This window comes from Helobdella robusta (genome assembly GCF_000326865.2).
Source record: "Helobdella robusta unplaced genomic scaffold HELROscaffold_10, whole genome shotgun sequence".
Classification (NCBI taxonomy): Eukaryota; Metazoa; Annelida; class Clitellata; order Rhynchobdellida; family Glossiphoniidae; genus Helobdella; species Helobdella robusta.
Genome location: NW_008703571.1, coordinates 66,375 through 67,536, shown reverse-complemented (window position 1 = coordinate 67,536; position 1,162 = coordinate 66,375).

The following is a 1,162-nucleotide window of genomic DNA, read 5'->3' as shown; positions in this document are numbered from 1 at the left end:
ATGTTTATGTGTTTGTCTTAATTTATTTATAGGGAAACGAGCACAGGCAGTTATGCAGTACAAACGTTTTATTTATGTTCCACTGGATTAGTTGAGATGTGTAGATATGTGTGTATATGGGGACATATATATTATGTACGTGTGTGTGTGTGTGTGTATGTATGTATGTGTACGTGTACGTGTATGTATGTGTACGTGTATGTGTGTGTACGTGTATGTGTGTGCGTGTATGTGTGTGTGCGTGTGTTTGTGTGTGTTTGTTTTTGTTTGTGTGTGTGTGAATATATATGTAATAAAAATAAAACTATTTCTTCATATTTATCAATTATTCATAAACAATTTTAAAAAGCAATAGGGTAAGCTAATTGAAAGAGAGAATGAGAACATGTAAACTTCTGATTCAGAAGTTTAATAGACTCAACGCGTTAACGTATAATATTATTTTATATAATAATATTATTAATATAATATTATGTATATGTACATATAACACACACACAAACACACACATCACATATATATATATATATATATATATATGTGTGTGTGTGTGTGTGTGCGTGTGTGTGTGTGTGTGTGTTGTTCTTACAGCATTTTGTTTATAAATCCGCGATAGATTTTAAGACCCATACGATTTTAAATTATAAAATAGAAAATTAATTGTATAATTTTGCTCTGAAACTTTAGAAAAATTGAAATTTCGTTCAAGAGCAAAAAAGAATTGAAATTGTTTAACTAATAGGGAAAAATGAGATGAAATAAATATCAGCAGTAGAGTGATGTTTTTGTATGTTTGTTTTTGTATGTTTGTATATATGCGTGTTTGTAGATCGGTTAATTTGTATGTTGTTTGTCCTTTAGCAAGATGTGTGAACTTTTTTGTATGTGTGCGGGTATGTATGTTTATTTCTACGTCTAAATGTTTGTCTGAACATTTGTATGATTTTTTGCTTTTTTATTTGTCTGAATGTTTGTATGATCGTTTGTATACATGTTTGTCTAAGAGTTTGTATGTTTTTGTATGTTTTTTTGTATCTATGTTTGTATCTATGTTTGTTTGTCTGCTTGTAAGTTTGTTTCAGTGCATTGTGTTTTTGTGTATTGCTCCTTTTAACCTAGGCAAATGAATTGGAATGAAAAAAAACATCATATGAAAAAGAAA